Consider the following 20783-nt stretch of genomic DNA (forward strand, 5'->3'; position numbering starts at 1 on the left):
ACCGCTCTGCCGCGACAACCAGTCTAAAGCAGGTTTCTCTATAAATGGACCAGCTGTAAGGAGCAATTATCTAAAAAAAGAGACCTCACATCTATCTGTAACACGACTTTATGGTGTCCAAGTCCCCCTAATGAAATCTATAAAAGCTCCACAACGCCTAGCTCAGCATTTTATGCTCCACTTTAAAAGAACAAAAACATTGCCCCGTTTTTAGAAAGCCACACTTAATGTACCTCAGGTGTGTGTAATGTTATTTCACTCTTTCTCCAGATGGCTGCTTCTTCTCTCAGTCACTTTCACACCGTTATCTTCCTGCAATGACTTGCCTCCCACAAGATCTGGGAGCCCGACTCTCCCCTACGGCACGACCAAAATGATGTTAGACACGACGCTAATAATAAAAACCTGAGCCTGTTAGCGGGGGGATAAAAACACTTTTACTTTAATGCACAAGATTGGCCTGTATTAGTGGATTACAGCTGTTCAGCCGCTGCTCATTATGGCTCTAACTGCCTACTTCTGGAGTAGAGTAATGCAAATATGTCAACATTCCCTTTAAGATGATCAAAAGTGTTCAGGTATGTTAGAATAGATTTGGGTTTTATCATCTCAAAGGAACTCAGCGAGTTATTTATTCATTTATTTTTTTTAATTAACCAATTTTTCCTGCTTTTAAAGCATTGTTCGAAGTTTCTGATTGTATCAGGGTTTGGTTGAGGTTTGGGGACCCAAATGGAGAGGAAGGAAGGCAGAGGTGAGTTCTTGCAGTTTTAATTGAGTTTTCACCGGTAACAGAGGCATGAATCCAAAAATCCAACTTAAAAATGGAAAACAAACCAGAACCATGGAGACATCAGGGAAAGACCAAGAAAGACGAGGAACCAGCACTGAGGAACTGCAAAGGGATAGTATTTATGGCTGACTGAACAAAGACAGGACTAACGAGCAGATTTGGAAAAGGCCCAAGAAAACCTAAGAACTCAAATATGTCCAGAAAACACACAAAAAATAGGAATGAAACCAATTAAACTAGAAAACATGGACCAAAGTAAAACTGAATACTCAAAAGAAAACTTAACAGAACCAAGACTGTGACAGATTGTTGTTTTGTGTGTAAACAGAAACTATGCAAAAAAATGACTTCAAGAATGCAAGAAGTTTACGGTTTGGGTTACTTAGTACTGTGAATAGGTTTTCATTTTTTACTCATGTCCAAATGCCTCAGATAATCAAACATTATTAGCATGGAACAAAAATCACCTAAAAAAAGAAACTGTTTTTTTATAATGATTTGTTCCATTTACTGATTTTTAAAGCGATATCTCTGTTTGTTGAATCATAAATTAACAGTAATGAACCACATTTTAGGTAAAACTCAGCATGTAATTATCTCAAAAGGTTTTCTTAAGAAAACTTAAGTACAAGTGAGATACGCATCTATAAATAATGATATTTTTAAGGTTTTTGGGGTTCCTCGAACCGCAGTGACAGACAGCAGCCACTGGTGCAGAAAACATGGAGCAGAACCATGCCAGGAAGGGCTGACATTTCAAAATTACTCCAAGAGTGCATTACTAACTCATCCAGGAGTTCACAGAGACAAAACAGAGCAGTTTGGGTCCTTGGTCTTAACTGCTCTTTCTCTTGGCAGCAGAATAATGATAAAAGCAGACCAGGAGGTCCAGCTCTGATGAAAGTTGAATTAATCTAATGGAGAGGTCTAGTTAGGTCAGCAGTCTAACCTTACTAAGATACTGGAGTACAGAGTTAGTGCAATTGCAAAGGGGCCTGATATAAATTAAATGAATAAGTAACCCTCTTTGTGATGCTTTTAACAATACTGATTTCTTTTAACCAGTAAAAATGAAAATAAATGCTCTTTACACGTGATATTTTTATGATTTTACTGAGATTGGAGTTTGTTTTTTGGAAATTATAGGAACAAGTGTTATAGTGAAACCTTAAATAGGTCATTTATGAGATTTAAAAAATTAAATCTCATAGTCATTTTTTCTTAAAATAATTGAATTTTTGCTTGAATTGAGGAGGTAAGTGTAAAACTTTGCCATTGGAACGAGACAATTTACATTTAAAATAAGAAAAAAACTATTGCAATGTCTCATTTCAAGTAAATATTATCTAATTATCTTATTTTAAGAGTAGAAATACTCACTCCACTGGCAAATCATCGTATTTATCTACTCAAATGAAGGGTAAATACACTTAATTTAAGAGATGTTGACTTATTTCTATACTGTTTTTGCAGTGTGGAATGAAAAAAAAATTAAACAAAGAACTTTCTCTTTAGATAAGGAAAAATAAAAAAACAAGAATTGGTCATTGCATTTTCTATAAGAGGTAATTTAGTTGTTCGGAGATTATGTGGCTCATTTTTCATGACTTCTACCCTCCAGAGGCAGATGGAGTCACGCTAACCCAGAAGGAAGGCGACGGATAAACATTAAATAAAATATGTCTTCTTTAGACTTGATGAAAACGTAGATACTAAACAGTGATATAGAAAAGTGACAGTGAGCTGAGCTGCCATGGAGCATGCATCCAAATCATGCCCCCTCCTGTCTCTTCCTCTGTCAGTGATTTACATCAGTGTGACATGTATAAACTGAGGAGGAGCTCAGGCAGGGAACAACAGTATAACAGGACTCTGACAGTCCCTCCTCCCCTCCCGCGGTCACTCTCAGAGGAGTTGTCCCCTGCCCAGTGGCATGTGGATGTGTATAATGGAGATGGATGGTGGCTGGCTCTGCCACATCGTGGAACAGACGGGCTCCTCCCTAAATGCTTGCCTGCCAGCCCTCATCAGTCTCTGGGCGACAGCCTGCAGAGTCTGGTCCAGGTTTGATACTGGCCTCACTCAGGATCGAGCCGGCCATGTTTCCTTGCTAAAAATGGCTAAAACCGATTGTTTATTTAATGGGAAATACTTATTTCAGTGCTTATGTCCGGAAGGCTACAAAGCAAAGGAGGTGAATGAAAAGGCACATGGAGAAAAGCTCAGAGGTGAAAACAAAATGCAGCAAGCTTCCAAGGAGAGAGCTTCTGCAGAGGAAAACACAGCACTCCTTTGGGATGCTGAAAAGCTGTTGTTGCTCTCCGCCTATACCTCCCTTCTCCCCGTTTAGCAGCTTTCCTGAGCCTCCAGCTAAGGACATGTTTGAAGTATTTGTGCAGACTTGTGTGCATGTATACAAAGATTTGTGATGTGGCTGTCACCAGTCGTCTGGCTGTCGGGGAGAGTTCATACCAGATGCTGTGAAGTTCACTCACTGTGTAGTCCAAGTACTCAGACTCAGTCCTGTTTAATTAAGCTGCTGGATCAATAAACTCTTTTATTTCACATTGCTGGAATCCCATCTGTTCGGCACGAGTCAAGCAAGACCAGTACAACCTGTCTTGGAGCCTCTCAAAGTCCCATTAAAAATCCATTAAGACAGCAAAAGAAGGAGAAAAAGCATTCAGCTTTCAGCTCCTGGTGTAAAAAGTGCGTCTCTGCAGAAGAGGTTTGAAAATGGGAGGCGGATTAGGGGAAAACCACAAAAAAATGCTTTTCATTTACAAATTGCCACCAAAACAACAGTCTGGCAAACATTCTGTATTTATTTAAAAAGGAAAACCACATTAAAAATCCAACTTAACATGCAATAAAGCAAAGCAAGTAACAAACTATAATGCCATTTTTCGTGGACAAAGCAGGAGGTTTACTAAGTACTGGGAGGGCTTGAATGGGTAGAATAGTCAGTTTGACAATAAATCCCCAAAATATTCACATAATACTCAAGAAGAGTGCAAAGGTGGAGGGATATAAAAGGACTCTAGCAAAATTAACATCACTGTTGGACAATGCATGAAGCCAATGAAGAGCTGCCTCAGTAACAAACTTTTGCACCCTAAAGGCCAATTTATGCTTCTGACGCATAGCCTCTGCAACCGTCTGTCTCTTTGCGCGACCACGCAGAGGTTCTGCATCCGTCTTCACGCACCTCAAAAAAATCCTGACTACGCATCGGACAATTGCAGACCTCAAGTGGAAGTGCGCAGACAAAAAGCAGCTGTGATTGGTCCTTGGTATGCCTTTCCGGGTGTCTGTGTGGTCGACTTTCTCCATTCGGCACCGTGGCACGCCATTTTTATAATCAAGAAACAACTAGAATGGACAACTATGACGACAGGTTAGTCGGTCTTTTTGCCAACTCCATTAACAGAACCTGTTCCTCTTTGATCTCTAGCAACTCTAGATCCATCTCTGTGATCGTGATATCTTGCAGACGCGCCCTTGTTTTTTTGGAAGATAAACACTCACACCTGCGCCGCCGAAATTCCGAGTTGCGCTTTGGTGGGAAACTGCTATGCGTCCCTAGAAATTTCAGGCTGACGGTGCAGAAGCATACCAGCTAAACTGGTTCGTGACTGGACTCAAGCGACATTTGATGTGGGTAGTTGCAGAAGTCTAATCTGCCCTTTAGGTGCACAAAGGAGTATGATTGTAGATCCTTCCTCCCAGCGGAGGTTAGATTTTAGAACAAATGCTGTTCCAAACAACCTAAATCGTTTAGACTGCAGTTTTCGTCTTTTATTCATGTGAAAAGTCTTTTCATGTGTTTTATAAGGAAATATAAACCCTTGTTTTGCACCTTTTTTTGATCCTGCTCAATTGCACACATCTGTAATTCTTTGATTGCACTAAGTTTTGCGGCTAATAAATGTCCTGTTCAATGCTCATCCTTTAGCTTTCCATTTTTATACCCCTGTGTACATCTGCCCCCCCTTTCCTATTGGGAGACAGGGTATTCACGAAAAAAAATATTTCAGCAGCAACAATATTGCATATACTCCCATACAAAATAATAGTTTTTTATATTCAGAGGAAAATTAGGAAATTAACATAACTGAAATCAAATTGTTAGTATAATAATGATTGATGATGTGTGAGTTTATTACACCTTAATATTAGCTGCCTGTTGCTATCAGAACTGATGTTTTCCGCGATAATTTATCTAATTAAAACATTTTCTCTGTCCGGATCTACAGTTCTAATCTTCATTCTGTATACTGCAAATATTTGGGAATGGAATTAGAGCAGTGTCCTCAGCTAAGAACAAAGCAAATTTATTTGTATAGCACAATTCAGTACAAAGACAATGCAAAGTGCTTTACATCATTAAAATATAGGAAAATAAAACAGAATCAAAGCAAGTAGGAAAAAATTAAATAAAATAAAAAATGCAGAAAAAAGAACAATAAAAACAGTTAGACTAAAGAAAAAAAAAATTGACCTAATGATGTTTCAGTTGAACAGTTTAACTAGAACAGTCTAAGGCAATCCTAAACAAATGTGTTTTTAGTCTTGATTTAAAGGAACTCAGGCTTTCCGCACTTTTACAGTTTTCTGGAAGTATGTTCCGGATAAGTGGAGCATAGGAACTAAATGCTGCTTCTCCACGTTTAGTTCTGGTTCTAGGTATGCAGAGCAGGCTAGAGCCAGAAGACCTGAGTCAAAATGTTACAAAGTGTAACATTTTGATAAGGCTGGAGCCATGGATGTCTACTCATCTGGTAACGTGTACGATGTAAAATGTGATGATGTGGCAGACTGGAGATGCACAAAATGCCTTTTTAATACTTAATCGTGGCCACTTCCTGAGAGGTGAGCCCAGAGGTGAGCAGCTAGCTGCCTTCTGTAAAATCTAAGCAACTTCTCTGATTACAATTTTGATCAAAATCTGTTGTCATGTCTCTGGGTTATTCAATCCATATAAGTTATGAAGTGTTATTTAGAGAGTTTGTCCCGAGGGAACTCTTTTCAGGAAAAAGAACCGGGGAAATAGAGCTTTAAGCTGCATACACAGAGCCTATCTTTAACAAATACAATGAATAAAAATATTACGGCATGTAATATAGAACTAGGACTTAACGTATAGATGCTGTTAGAGTAAAGCCCTTTATACATAATAATGGACAGGTATAGATCCAGTGACTGCGCTGAATCTCTTTCGTTGATTAACTCCTATACAAATTGCTGTCTTTCAGCATATTGTCCATCCTATTATATGATGGACTGCTGAACAACATTTAGTACTCTTACCGACGTGTTATTTTTTTGGACCAAATAACCATCATGATGCAACTCCTAGACATTAAAAGCATACAGAAATAAAAAAAAAAAAAAAGAAAAACTGTAACAATTGACATTTACCGGTTTTATAAATGTCATTTTATGTGTGTTACTGTGAAAGTTGGTCTTGTGATTCATTTGGACATCAGAAAGATGTTTGTCTGTGCAATGAAGAAATTAAATTATTTAAATTACCTTTACAGAGAAAATAGTGTAGTATGTAGACTTGGAGTGAGGCACTACTGGGCCAGGGATAGTATGCAAATGTGTTGAAATCTGCAACTTTTGCTACCACCTAGCTGGCTCCAGAGTGAATCTAAGAAACATTCAAAGCCACTTTTTTCCTTAAAGTATTTTGGAGAGTGCAAACATTTAAATTGCCACATCTTCTTCACCTCTTTTTTTTTTTATTTTGCTCATTGGAAAGCTTAGACCCCACTTGACAGTAAAAAAGGGATTTGATAAAAGAGAAAGTGCAGGAAATTCAAGAAAGATTAAATAAAGCAAACAAAAAGACAGGGACAGTCTTTGAAATAGATTTTCAGAAGAAAATATAAAGAGAAGAAAAGTAACAACTGTCAGCCTATCAAAAAAAAAAATATTTCCACCTCTGAAATTAACTGGTTGGAAATCGCAGTTATAAACATTTTTCTTCAAATGGATCAGACCCATTCACTGCATCAGCGCTGTGTACTCAACATGATACTTAACGGAAATCCATAACTTGAATTACTAGGCGAAAAAAAGCAGAAAACATTTAAGCCACCAACTGTTTCTCTGGATTCATTTTTTCAATCCACACAGAATGAAGTACAAACGAGTCCTTACAGAAATTATTGCCATTCTGCTTCAAAGATTCTCTTCGGTTGTTTATAGTGTTAGACATTTTGCTCACAAACTGATTGTTTGAATGCGATGGACTGGAGGTGGGTGTTGGAGATCTACGGTACGTCAGCCACTTTCTGTCTTGTGCTTCAAAACGCCACAAACATAGCAGCTAATTAGTGAACTCTAACTGAGAATGAAAGCACCAGATGTCTAAAATTTTAACAATTTGTGCTGCTCTTCTGAAAATCAGGTTCTTCAGACAGCTGATGAGACACCAGATGGCAACAACATGCTGCCACATCACCTGGAAGCTGGAATTCCTTGGAAGGATTTCTGAGGGAAAGGATCATGATTTCCTGATGAAAGGAGGGTCGATTAAAGCTTTATTTTTTTATGAATTAAGTTAAAATACAGAGCAGATATACAGTGTTATGGCCTAATTTAGGGGGATTTTTCAGAGGATTTTATGGATCCTCCCACTGATCTGATTCAACCTCAGACTTTAAAGGAGAAAGGAAAGAAAACAAGTCTTCAGTAGTCTCCTTCTAGATAGCAGTGCTGTCTTTCCTAGATTATTTAAATGGAGGACTACTGATTTTCTGAGAGGTGATTCAAACATACTGTATCTCCTCATTAATCACAGATACTGCAGACCTACTGGAGGCTAAGAGGACTCTCCCTGCAACAATAAAGATCTAGGATTCCCTGATTAAGGGGAAAAAAAAACTTCCAGTTGAGTTACGTACATACTATATATTTATTTACACTTTATACATGCAAACACTTGACAGTTAATTTTGCACACTCAGGTTTTTATGGGTTTTGGGTTTTTTTACTGACCCCTACTAAACTGGACCTTTATGATTTTTATTTTTCTACTGGGAAGGTTAATACCAGTTTGCTTCATGTTTTTAGAGACAGCTGCCAGTTTTCAAAAAGTCATGTAAATTGCATATAAATTACAGATTGTGAATAATCTAATCCCATAAACGGATTGGAAAGCAACAGATAGTGAAAAAAACCAGGAACTCAACTAAATCCTCATTCAGCATTTTAACTAATAAGTTATTAAAGCTTCATATTCATAAAGTTTACTTTATTTCATTTGAAGATTGAGTAGATGAATATATAATTAAAGAAAACATGAAATATTGAATTCCTATATATCTGGGAGGTGTCTCCTGTTAAAACAGGATTTTTTTAAAAGGACAGATGGGATTAAATGTCCAGGTTTGTGGTTAAAACAAGAATGGCATCAAAAGAGAAATGCTTGAATTTGTTTAATTCTGATACCTTCACATTAATAATACTAGCCATGTTGCCCAAAACTTAGGGCTTCTAGCTTTTCCATTAAGAGAAATCTGATTTAATTTGACAACTAATAAATAATAGAGATGTGGAAATTCAGAACAGAATAAATGGATCGAGAAACTTTAATTTTACTGAAGTCAATCGATTTTATGGGGCATGTTGTCACAACCATGGGTAGAGTTATTCATTTATCAGAGGTCCGATTTACATTAACAGCCATTAAATATAGCCCATTTCAGTCAAATACCAGCCAAATGGCAGCCCGCCCTGCAACTACCAGCAAAATCTCCTCCAACTTCCAGTTATGGAAGTGACCCTCTCCTTCTCCTGGGCGTGCATATTTTACTTTGACTCCACCCTTTCTCTGAATTACAGGGTCTGACCAGGACAGGATGCTTCCCTTTAGATCTTAATGTCCACAAATCATGAGAGAAAGAATGTTTCAGTACAATGATCGATATTTAAAGGGGACCAGCCAAGGAAATGGGGAAATATGGAACAGCTACTGCTGTAACACCTGCTAAGATTCCTATCATAGTACAGCGTCTGCCATGCTTCAAACATGGGTTAGGATGCATCTAATTTACATTACCTCTAATTTTAAAATAACATATTGGGTCTGAATGTTGAAGCCATGCAGATATCAGCATGAAATCCACATTTCATAGTAAACGCCACTAAAGCTAGTAAGTACATTTATACAATGTACAAATGTATATTTGTACATTTGAGAACCACTAATCAAGCAGTAAGTTTACCACCAGCATAGAGGATGATACACATTTTTTAAATCATATTTTCTGATGGATAATCCAGTTCAGTAAACATCAAAACCTCATCTACATTTTATAACCAGTTCCATATATTTGGTGTCACATAATACTATAACGTATAATCTTTGCATTTCATATATGATGCAGATGATTAAAGTCAAGCTCCATCCGGGTGCATCTCAGTCTGTCGGGATTGAACACTAGTAAGCCTGCCATGCAGACCACATCTTCACACTTTCACTTAGCCTCTCAAGGGGTGCACAGCCGCTGCCAGGGGCTACGCAGGCACTCCGTGATCCGTGGCGTTTAAAGTTGCACCTCTCCATTTCTGGGTCTCTGGATTGTATCGGAGTTCACACTGTGATCTCAATGTCAAAGCTCTTGTGGAAAATTGGCTTCACTCAGTAATGGGCCTTAACTGCATGGAGACAGCGGAATTGGTCCCCTGAATGCAACAGCATCTCTGTGGGCCTTTGCTTGTCACCCAGATATGTAGCTCCACTTAATTTCCATCAAACACATTTACTAAATGACTTATCTTTTATGCTCTCCATGCCCGAGCAGCTAACATCCACACATTTCTCTGGTTTGAATCTGGGCCATTATTGTTTAGACTCGGGCATCTGTTAACTGTAAAACAAACAAACAAAAAAAAGCATGTTTTGTTAGTTATGCCTCAGATGGAGATTTTAATCATTTTATATTCAATATAGCATTTTGTGCTCTATAAAACTAATCTGGGATATGAGACTTTAGACGATCCGTTTCCAAATTTAAGCTGATTTTACAATAATTTACTAGTGCGCTATTTTACACTCTGTTTATTTTATAGCTGCAGTAAATCCCAGATTTCGTGTCTCTGAATTTAAAAAGCATAATAGAAAACAGTACTGCCCTCAGTACTTCAGCACCTCCACCAATTATGCATATCTTAACTTAAAATTCAGGCCCACGCAGCAACTTGACCGCACTTTATTACATTTCCACTCATTTTTCGCCACAGAGTTAGTCCCACTTACCAAATTACTTTTCCTCTAATAGTAGCATTTATACTCACTGCAAGTTTTTATAGATATATATATATACGTATATAAATGTAGATATAAAGTAATACATTTAAATGTACATGTAATTTTCCTAAAAATATAGTTTTTTCAATAATCTTTCTGTATTTACTACTATTTGAACAAAAATAAGGCAAGAACAGACTTTTATATAGGTACTTCAATGTGTTTATATGTTTAGTGCTCATCTTCACATAGCAACAGCCTGCTTCGTGTCAGTGCAGGAGGTTTTACAGTCACCATAGAAACAGTTTGTTCTTACTCTGATGGGTTTTGAGACAAAATAATTAGCGTTGTTCGACCAAAGGGTAAAATGAAGATGTATTAGTGAATGTCTGGCAGCTTTCATGTCAGTTTCACAGCATGTGGGTGCAACGTGTTTTCATATATGCATGTTAGATGGATCATTTAAAATCTGATTTGACTTTGAATTTTTTCCTTCTTCCTGAAATGTACATCGCTGGGCAGATGGACCAGTTAGTTCCATAAGCTATCCTATGGATAATGGCTGCAACATCTTGAACTATTGGTGGATGTGATGTTTAAAGGTGATGATGAGAGAAGATTTTTATCTTGAAGAGAAAAAAAGAGGATAATAGGGAAAGGTGTCATTGTGATAAAGGCTGATATTAGGCCTTTTATATTCTGTTCCCCAGCATATTAATGGAAAATCCAACTGGTATTCCATCTGAAAGGGTGTTTGAACTATAAGCTCCTTTCGAAATTTGAAAATCATCAACTTTTCGTATCCAGAGTATCAAATCCTTCAATATTCGCTTTATAAAATGTTATAAGAACTCACTGAGCACACATTGAAAGTGGACAAGTTTTGAACATGGGAAGGAAGGAAGGAAGGAAGGAAGGAAGGAAGGAAGGAAGGAAGGAAGGAAGGAAGGAAGGAAGGAAGGAAGGAAGGAAGGAAGGAAGGAAGGAAGGAAGGAAGGAAGGAAGGAAGGAAGGAAGGAAGGAAGGAAGGATAAGAATGACATTCTATTAGTCCCAACTAAGTTTAGGCCCAGGACTAAAGTTTAATGAGAGTACCCAAAAATGTATTTAAAGTTTGTTCTGGTTAAAGGTATCTATGAGTTGGCACTTCTTCTCAAGTCAAACCTTGACCAGCACAGCCCGGCTAGCTCAGTCGGTAGAGCATGAGACTCTTAATCTCAGGGTCGTGGGTTCGAGCCCCACGTTGGGCGGTTAATATTTTAGGGGGAGTTGCAGCCTGGTGGTCAGGGCATAGAGCTTGGAATTCTGAGGTTCTGAGTTAAATCCCATAGACTGCCAATCTGGGTCCCTGAGCAAGACTCTTAACCCCACACTGCTCCCTGGGCGCCGTACAATGGCAGCCTACTGCTCCCAAGGGGATGGGTTAAATGCACAAAATCAATTTCGTTGCTCTGTACTTGTGACAGTGGAATGACAATTAAGTTGAATTCTATTCTATAAATGATCGTGGGTATCTTTTAGCTGTTTTTTAGCAACTGTTTCTCATAAACAGCTGCTGCAGTTTAAATATGTCAAATCCTGAACTAAAGCAATGGAGGAAACCCTTTTCATTTCTCAAAGAAGATATGATTGTGTTTAACCGATGCTATAGAAATACAGAAGAGGAAAAGGATGCATGTTCAGCTCGAAAACAACATCTAATTCACCCAGATTTTGTAAAAAAAAAAAATCAAAGATAGAAAATAATTTACCGTATGTAGAAAATGTACCAAACGCCTAACCTTGTAGTAAATCTGAGGTATTACCTGAGGAGTTCCAAGCGACAACACCAAAAACTTTCTGAATGCGGAAGTATACACCAGCACACATGAAAAGACAGTCGCCCCCGACCGAAGACGACCATCAAAATGACAGCGAGACAGAGCATGACAAACACGACTTGCAAGTAAGTCGGCGAGATTACACTGTTTGCTAAACTCTCCATGGGGAAAATGTTAAGCAGATCCAATGGATGAAGTAATTCAATTTGAGCCCCTGAATAATAGCATCATTTGCCATGGAATTAGCATCCGCCACTATCAATCAGCACACTGAAAGCCTAAGACAAGCTGTGCCCACCAAGGACACGGAGCTTTCTGTGAAATTTAACTCATTTGTCAGGTTACTGCACTGGAATCAAAAGGAAAAACTCCAAGCACTCAGACTATTTCTTTAAAGAATGCACTCTGTAAGCTGCTTCATGACCTTTCTGGGTTTGGTTTTCACCAAAAGAATCCATAATTAAGATTCAAACTTGAGTTTCTGTCTAAAGACATTTGCAATTAATCTACCATGTCTTTATGAAACCCAAGGTAAGCTACTCTATTAATAAACATTTTAATTAGAAATTAATACTAAAGTCTAATTGCTTACATAAAAACTCATGAAGTGAATAAATAGAAAATCTTATTCTAAACTTTCTAGACATGAAGGGAGCAAGAAATAACTATTTTGAATAAGAAATAAAACAACTAAAATAGCTAAAAACACATAGCAAAAATCAAGCAAACAGAACAAATATGGCAAACCTCAAATGCATGGAAAGGAATAATTAAACAAATCAAATTCATAATCTAACCTGCAGAGTCTTACAATGAGGAGCTCTGCTGAATATATTTCATTCATCTCAAGGTTGTGGGTTTGGACATAAATTTTCCTGACTTGGAATGCCAGATTCATACATGTAGCAGTCATGATTATTTTGGTCCATCTATGGATTCAGCATCTCTTGCTTTTTTTCATTGCTAGATACTCTGCCTTAAAGCATCATACCCAATTATGATTGGCCAACCCTTTTTGGGACTGTCCCAATGAAGCGGAAGTGGGACAAAATAGACTCTCGTGTGTTTGTGAACACACAAGTACCCCAAATCTATAGCTTGCATTTAAAGGCACACATCGAACTTTGTGACCTAAAGAGATTACACATATGAGGTTTTTTTTTTTTATGATTGGCACTATCAATGCTCTTGACAAACCACCTATGAAAGTTGGGAGAAGACGCACCATTGTTTGTTTACGAATCACTTTAGGGCCATAGGATCTTATATAGTCATGGTGCTAAGGCTTTTGCTTTACTATTTATCCACCTGCTTGACTACTTGTCATGGCTGAGGCAAGGAAAAAGTTGAAACCTTCTCAGTAGGCTAAAAAGGGAAAACAGAAAAGGGATTGTGCGCAAGGGAAAACAGGAGTCTTAGAAAGGAGTTTGTTCGATGGCACAGGCTGAAAGAAGAATCCAGATGTAAAGCAGATTCTCTTTTCTCAACTTTATTATTAGACTGATAAGTTAACAGTTTGCTCCTAGTATACAGTCATACATCTGACTTCTGCGGCAGTGTTGTGCGACCTGTGGCCACTAGGGACGCTATACGTGAAAGTTACAGGTCTAGCACCCCAGGTGGCCAAAAGTTACATGATGTGCATTTAAAGGTACACTATGCAACCGGTGTTGATTTTCCAGCGAGGCTCCCCCCAGAGGGCGAAAGTAAAAGTGCACTGTCGTAAATATGCTCAGCTGTTCTCCTGGTTTCTCCGTCAAGCCAGGCGCGGTTGTTTTGAGTTTAGCAGCGAATGACTAATGCTGCGTTCACACTGGACGTAGCTGGCGCGACAGAAGCAGCGAGTTTACATGCAAAGTCAATGGTTGACGTGCGTCAAGGCGCAACAAAAGGTCCCGCGGCGCGTTTTGAGCACCAGGCACAGCACGTCTGAGCAGCTGAAGCAGCGCGTCGGGTGCGTTTAACGCAGGGAGAGAGACACAGCGCTGATGATCACTCCTCTTAAACAGTTTATTGACGCCTAAATTAACTTAAAATGCAGAAATCTGCCGGCAGAATATGCAGTTTGGATTATTTAGATGAAAAACACCTACCAGCTGCCGCGGTGAACCGCTGCTGATGAAGGGATCCATACTGTCGGCGCATCCCTGGTATGTGGGGGTCTGAGCGGCTCCGACAGAAAAAATATTGAAGGCAGGATAATAATCTGAATGAACTGACTGCACTGATTACGTTTTCAGGTGTATTTTCTCACTTAAAAACATATTAAAACTACTTTATTCCCACTGATCACAGCAAATATAGCTGCAAGGCAGAGAAAGGATAGTGAATCTCCGCCCAATGCGCGTCAGACACACTTTTGCACCGCGCAGCCAGAGCAGCAAAGCTGCTTCAGCCACGCGTCAGAACTAACTGGTACAAGCAGTAAAAATGAAGCAGCAGACGCGATTTTGCTGCTTTTGCTGCGTGAACGTAGCATAACTGCACAGAGATTGCCACTGTGCTAGCAACGAGAATGCTTTTAACTGGGGGGTGTAGCAGTTCTCGCCGTAAAGCAAGACTGACTCTCACGAGACTTCTGAGCCTGTGGGTGCGGGTCGGTGCTCCTGCAGTTGCAAGTGCAGTATTTCCCCCACAGACCACCAGGGCGGCCGAGAATACCTTTGTTCAACCTGAAATGACCCATTTAATCATCCATAACGTTATGGAACACATTAATTAACTGAAAAATGTTGCATAGTGTGCCTTTAAGGATAGCAATTTCTGAAAATAAAAACTGTCCTGGCAGAAATATATGCAGATGGCTCAAATCTCTAAATGCAAAAGATAAGCACTTTTCCTCTAAGTTATATGTTCATAAATGTTGGAAAGAAACATTATTTTGTTTCTTATCATCACAAAAGTGGATTAAAATAAAGAAAATAGAAAAGAGGTTAATGGAAAGAGGTCGATCAAAGAAGTCAATCAATCTCTAAATATGGCTAAGAGAATGCTAGGTTAACAGCTTTTAATGTCCAAACTTGACATTAATGCACTCATAACGTCCACAGAATACTTTTTTGTATTAAATTCAGACAAAGATTGTCCTGAAACTACAAGGGAAGATAATGTCTGATTGTTTTGTGAAGGCAAAGCCATCAGACGGATAGATGGATGGATATAGTGCTATACTGCCCTTTTTTCGAGGCATTGGCATTGCATACAGTAACAGTGAAAAACCCATTCATTAAAATAAAAGCTGCTTTTCTGTCTGCTATGTATATATTTTACTTCATATAAGGAAAAAAAGAAGTTTGTATATATATCGACCTGTCATTGCTAAATAATGCTTTTCTTTCTTAGGCTAGTTTAAATTATAACCTTTTATTTAGCTTGGGTCAAATACTTATTGCAGCAACATCAAAACATCCCACTTCGAGCCCTACAAGCAAAGTGGTGAAAACCGCGGTAATCTAATAGTCCTGTCAGCATTTAAACAACATGTTCCCCTTTGTAAAGAACATATTGCATTGAGGAGAATGCAGCATCAACAGACGTCTCAGAGAAAGTCCATTATTAGTGTCACTTTCTTTGACAACTTGCAGCCGAGTGTAGAAAACCTTCGCGTTTCCTCCTTTTAACTACGTAAACTCAAGACGCTGCGGGGGGAGAAAGAATGCATTATAGTCCTGAAAGCAGAAGACGTTGCAGTAAACTGGAACAATTTAAGTTCCTATTTTTTCCATCTCTTGCCGTTAACGAGAAAAACCCTTAAGGAAGGCTATTAATTTGTGACACATTTGGATGTTTATGTCTTAAAGTGCAAAAAAAAAAAATTGCTGGTTTGAATTGAACAGAAAAAAAATAGGAAAACTTGGAATATGGAGTTGGTAAGCTCTTCTCTCGTATAACCTAATAGGTGGCAAGTCTTTTTTATCTCCAAGAATTTTCTAAAAGTCTCTAGTGGCTGCCTTGACAGAAGTGTAAGGATACCCACTAAGGACAGAGGGTGTTGTCTTTTTCTCTTAAGAAAAGACAGTATTGTGAAGGATCTAGCTGTGAACTGACCGGGTCAACCTTATCTCTGACCAAGGCTGGCAGAACGTCAAAACATCCCCGAGATCGGCTTAGCAGGAAGAGGAGGAGTAGGAGGATCAGTACTTGTAGGATGACTGACGTTCCCCTAGAAGCAACTGATGGTTTTTTTCACGACTCAGCAGAAAGAAAGCTTATCAAAAACAACTGATGTTTCAAAAGAGTTAATCATCCTTCAATACAGGTCTGAGGATTTCTAGGTTCTGGAACTTTTAATCATCCACAGCCCAGCACAGGAAGAAGAAAATAAAGGCTCAATTTCGGTATTTTCTGCTCACTGACATTTGGATCCGTTTCAAAGGTGGCTGGAAGCTGTGCAGCTCAGTGGGGAGTCCACCAGTCTGGTCAGGAATCTATCTCAAAGTGACCTCTGCTTGAATGGCAGCTTGGGTCACATAGAAAAAAACCACCCACAATAAAAACCATAACACTGATGAAAACAGTCTGGATTTCAGGGGAGAAAATAGTGAACTCACACAAACACTTTTTGAAGTATTTAATATATTATAAGTTCCTGAACAGTTTCAGGTTTTCAGGCACTTTAGATAGAGCTGTTACTCTACTAAATTCAGCAAATTGAAAATAAATCTAGCATTTTCTATAGAGATTTAAAAAAAAAACATTTAATTCTCACAACATCTGAGATTTGCAGGATCATGTTTTCTATGTGAAACAAAGACTTAATTTAGCAAATTAATCCTACTGGCTTTTTGTATCTAGGAGAGGTGGGATCCAGCCCCCTCCTGGTGTGGAATTCACTCTAGAGAGTTTATAAGACTCAAGCTAATTACTTGGATATAGAAACTTGTGTTGTTTCATTAATATTTCAGCCAGTTGCTCTGGCACAGTTCTCTGAATTATTGAAGAGATATTAGTTAGTGTGGGTGAGACCACACTGCTCAGAGAGGCGAGGATTTATTTTAAAAAGTCAAGCTCTGGCTTCCTTCCACTGATTTCACATTAAGAAAATGAGATGAGCGTTTCATTTGTGGTGCAGGAAACATGAGCAACAGTGTGTTTTCACACTCAGACATTAACATTTGGCCCTGGTTTTTAACAGCATAAAGTGGGTAAATTTCTCCTTCAGCAGAGGGTTGTTTTATTAAATAGTTTAATTTAGGGCTGAATATAGCCCTCAAAGGGAACATAGGAAGCTGCTCTGCCTTGACATAAGGGTCACCCAGTTGCCTGGAAATGACTTACTGAATAATGGCTTATACAAATATTGTTGTTATATAATTACCTAATGGATTAAACCTTTTGGTTGTCTATCACTACTGTCCTGCAAAACAATATGCATAGAACAACTATATATATTGTCTTAAATGCAACTTTTTTTCAAATTTTCATTTATTTTTATTAGTTATAGGTGATTAACTCTTCTGGGAAGGCTGTCCAATAGGTTTAGTCGAACAGTTACAGGGTGACAGTGGTGTTGGATGTAGGAGTTTGTCCTGAAATCCGAACGATCGACGGTTTTAAGTCCCGACACTGACTCTTCAGTGTCGTTGTGTCCTTGGGCAAGACACTTCACCTGCATTGTCTACTGATGGTGGTCAGAGGGCCTGGTGGCGCCAGTGTACGGCAGCCCCGCTTCTGTCAGTGAGCCCCAGGGCAACTGTGGCTACAATGTAGCTTGCCACCATCAGTGTGTGATTGTGTGCATGAATGGGTGAATGAATGTAGTGTAAAGCGCTCTGGTCAAGTCTCCTGACTTGAATAAAGGCGCTATATTAGTACATGCCATTTACCATTTTGACTGTTTTGATTTCCATGAGCAGATTTATGAGGTTATACACTGATGCTGCCACAACAAACTCCCCCATCCATGTCTTTATAGTCCTTGATTTGTGCACTGGTGCAGTCAAACTGTTCCAACACAGTTGGGAGCATTGAAACTTCCATAATGTCCTGGTTGGTTGAAACACTCGTTTTCCCCTCACTAGAACTACACTTCCAAAAAAAAAAATCATGCCCACAACATAACACCACCTTTACCAAGCTTTAGACTTTACTGTTTAAGTAATAATCTACAACCCAAACTGACATTGTTACACTCCTGAACAGTAGGTGATAGTAAAGCACCCAAGTTGCTCGGCGACCACTTTTAAATTAGAAGAACAGGATGATGAAAAACAAAAAAATCGTATATTATATCTTTGCATAAATGTTTAACGACGTGCAATATAACATTTCATCTTATTTTCCTTTGTTGGCAATTTTGTTTCATGTGCATTACCACCACCAACTGGTGAGGAGTGTACCAGCTTAATCAGTGATTGTAGATCCTCACTGGTAAATTAGTGTTTTGTCGTAAATGAGTGTTTAGTACTTAGTGTTGCAAAGAAACCAATGATTTTTGCTGTTTCTTTATAAGCCAAATTAAAAGTCACTAACATATTGTTAAATATTGTAAAATTCGAGAAAAATTATAAGTGACTCCTTCAAGCGGAACCAAGGAATTTTTTGGGGGGGTGCTACCCCTACAGGACCTTTTCAGAACTGCACTTTTGTGAACTGCCATCTGTGAGCCAAGCTTCCCATAGCTACAAGCCTGTCCCCCTTCAAGCAGCGGGAAGATGCATACCATGACCAAAATGTTTGAAGAGGTACTATTGTATGTCATCTAATGTAAGCTAATCTATGTAGCCTTTTTTCGCTGCAAATTGTTACTTTTATACAATTTGGTCAAGATCAAGTCGGTCTCTAGAGTATAATTTTTATATGCTCACATAAGTCCCTCCATGTTTTATTGGGGCACACTAAAAATGTATTACTCTAAAGTCACAACAGTGACACTAACAAAGGTTAGCACATACTGTACTTCTAGGTGAAAGTGCAATGTTGAAAGAACTTTATCAACATTCTCTTGTCCAAATCCACTCATCTGCGAGCCCTCTCCAGATCCGATTGTGGTTTTATTCTTCCTTTCCTCCTATAAAAGGTTTTCTTTGCCTAGTTTTGGAGCCTTGACCATGTCATAAACCTCAAAAATTAAAATGTATCTTTAATTGCCTGTGGGTACAACAGTAGGAGGTATGAAGCCAAGGGCTTTACTGTACATTGCCTCAATAAAGCTGAGAGAACCGGGCAGTTTACGCTCAATTTTTCTGAAGACATTTTGACACTTATCCGGGAGTCATTGTTACTTTCGTCAACTCGCACCGGAGCCTTTTGTAGTTAGAGCGCTGATGTATTAAAGCAGAATAGGGTCTGTCCTTCTAAGCATATTCTGAGTCTATTGCAAAACAAATAGACATCCACCGTTCTCCTGGAGGTTTGGAGTCTTTTGTTGTGCATGAGCTATGTGATTGGTCCTTTGAATCATAATGAACGTTCTTATATAATGTCTTTGTAATTTTAACCAAGATGGCTTTATGTACCCTCTTTCAAACCATCTGTCCTCTCTGTCTTCAACCGCCTTCAACAGTGTTCCGTTTGTTCTTGTGGTGAAAAGGAACTGCTGAATCTAACCCTGAGTTAATGGCTCTCCTACGCTGTCCCATGTGTTTGAGTAGTTGTCATTCGTTTACCCCAATAAAGGCCAAAGGTTTCTCCAGTACAACCCTTGCTCCACTGGATGGCCTTATTGACACTGCCCAGCTTTGGGTTGGGTGTTCTGCATTTGGGGTGGACCAACAGAAAGTTTGTGTTTCAGTGGGTGCCGTGAAATGCAGGCGTTGGTCGGTATGTTTAGGTTTCCGGTAAGCCTCCATATTAACACTCCCATTTTCCTCAATGTGAGCAGCACAGGAAGGGCAACATGCTCTTGGCATCAACTCGAAATATCTTGATGTTTCCATCCACTCAGTTTAAGTGATTGGTGAAAGCATCAATTTCCTGGGTTTGGATATGGAGTTGAGTGTCATCCATGTATCTGAACCAGCGAATTGGCTTTATTCTTTTGTACCTACTGAATTGACAGAATTGACAAACACCCATGCGTTAAAAAAAAAAAACAGAGCAAAAGCCCAATTGCTTTCCAATTAATGTCTGTTTTTTTGGTTACTCAGGTTTTTTTGGTTGCTTGCAGCTTTATTAAGATGATATTTAATTTTTTCTCATCATGCGCTGTGTTTAATTATCAAAAGTTAAGCTGAGTTGTATTTATTTGATTTATCACAAGACCAAGAATATTTGCATGACGTATCTGATGGAATGTTGATTAATGAATATGTAGATTTGCTTTTCATGTATGCAAATACCCCCCTTTTTAAGATCTTTGAATTAGCCTACCACTGTAGCTAAGTTTGAGAAGTTTTGCACAAACTTTGCAGCAGATATCCTAATCTGTGAGATCTAATTTACCCGTTTATGTTATAGAAACACAAGTACAAGAGAGAGAGAGAGATATATGGATAAAGAAAAATAAAAAATACTGAATGACAAGTAAAACCTTGAATACGACTAGATTAACACGTAGCTGTGAAGAGACAATAACGATGATTCAGTTTTCAGGGTTACATTAATGCTCCAACTTAATTAGGTCTGCCTAAAATCTAACAGAAGAAAGGTAACAGAATACAGCTACAGTACATCTTCAGCTAGATAGAAAACAGCTAATATAAATAGTACCCATATAAAGAGGTTACATTATGTATTATTAAACTAACAGGTGTGAAAGGACACAGATCTTCAGCTGAATTGTAATATTTCTCTGACCTTTGATTTGCATAAATCTATGCCCTAAAGCAAGAAATGTTAAAAAGAAGAAATCTTGAATCTTTCTCTGTTCTCTGATAGAATTCTGGGCATTTGCCATTAGATATTAATAGGAGTATATTCTGCCTAAAAAAATAAAGATGTAATTAAAGGTTATCTGGTTTTATTGAAA

General features: G+C 38.5%; 1 non-coding gene across 1 annotated transcript; it reads left to right on the top strand.

The window, feature by feature from the left end:
- The first annotated feature begins 11232 nt into the window (after positions 1-11232).
- Positions 11233-11305, top strand: trnak-cuu. Its single transcript has one exon. It is a non-coding gene; the product is annotated as a tRNA-Lys (tRNA).
- Positions 11306-20783: the final 9478 nt, after the last annotated feature.

This window comes from Cyprinodon tularosa, unplaced genomic scaffold (assembly GCF_016077235.1).
Source record: "Cyprinodon tularosa strain WSP-4 unplaced genomic scaffold, ASM1607723v1 ctg383, whole genome shotgun sequence".
NCBI lineage: Eukaryota > Metazoa > Chordata > Actinopteri > Cyprinodontiformes > Cyprinodontidae > Cyprinodon > Cyprinodon tularosa.